Below are 1,127 nucleotides of genomic sequence, written 5' to 3' on the forward strand. Positions count from 1 at the left end.
CACTTCTGTTGCTATCATTCCGTACTACTGGTAATGAAAAGTTATCAGATGTTTCTAAAAGTTCGACAAACGTTATTGCTGTATATAAATTTTTCTCCCTTGTTTGCTTCAAAATCAGGATCGAAAAATGCTTGGGTAATTTTGTTGTTGAATAAAAATTATCTTTAAACTGTTCACGTCACTCATCATTCAGTGATTTGGGTTTTCACTTTGTTTTTACTTTCCTCATTCGTAATTTTGTCTACTTTCCGTACCTTGTATGTTTAGATTTCTCCTCTTTCTCATTTACCTCGTTCCTCTTTTCATATCTCTCTTGTTCTCCTTTATTTTTTACCACATTTCTCTCTTATTTCGTTTCACTATCTTTCTCTGTCTGTTCTGTTCTTTTGTACTATCCCATCCTCATTTTCATTCATAATATCATTCACGTTTACATATAGCCACTATTGTTGCAGTTCAGCTACCTGTATTTGCATCGCAGTTGGTGTTCTTTCGAAGAATGTTGTCAAGAAAGAAATACCAAATAAAATATTAGTTGCACTTGTTTTATTGTACAGCAGCAGGTTACGGTAGTGGTAATGGTAGTTTTCAAATTTGTAGTGTAAGTATACTGACTATCATTTCAAGTAGGATAAGTAATTCGTACATGTATCGTGGTAGTGGTAGCACAGGGATGTACACGTACGCTTCGTTGACAGTACAGGGATGTACAACATTTTCACTTCTACGACATCTGTCAGTTTTAGTCAACCACGCATTAAAATCTTAAAATCCACCTGCATTCATAAAATTAACAAAGAAATGTTATGTAAATACAATTGGAAATTAAATAAATGCTTTTCTCTAATGCTGTGTAACTGGCGAATTTGCTGTACAGTAAATAGATTAAAGGCCTTTACCCTGGGGAGTCTTTGAATCTATGGCACCTGTTATACATCCCTGTTTATGCCAAAGAGGAGTGGCGATAACTGTGTAAAAATACAGATCTGAAACAGTGATGCAAGTAGTATATATTTAGATTTAATGATTTAGTAGTTTATGATAAGTAATCTACCTTTGTGTGCGTATGGAGTGCAGCAGACCCTTTCTTCAACTTCTCAGAGAATAGCATCCCTGTGGCATTCTCC

At 34.9% G+C, this 1,127-nt stretch overlaps 1 protein-coding gene across 2 annotated transcripts in view; it reads left to right on the forward strand.

The window, feature by feature from the left end:
* The window catches only part of LOC119594124 (bestrophin-3-like), a gene marked incomplete at its 5' end in the record, with an annotated part of 34,187 nt that overhangs the window by 22,498 nt on the left and 10,562 nt on the right, over positions 1-1,127 (forward strand).

This window comes from Penaeus monodon, chromosome 33 (genome assembly GCF_015228065.2).
Source record: "Penaeus monodon isolate SGIC_2016 chromosome 33, NSTDA_Pmon_1, whole genome shotgun sequence".
Lineage (NCBI taxonomy): Eukaryota > Metazoa > Arthropoda > Malacostraca > Decapoda > Penaeidae > Penaeus > Penaeus monodon.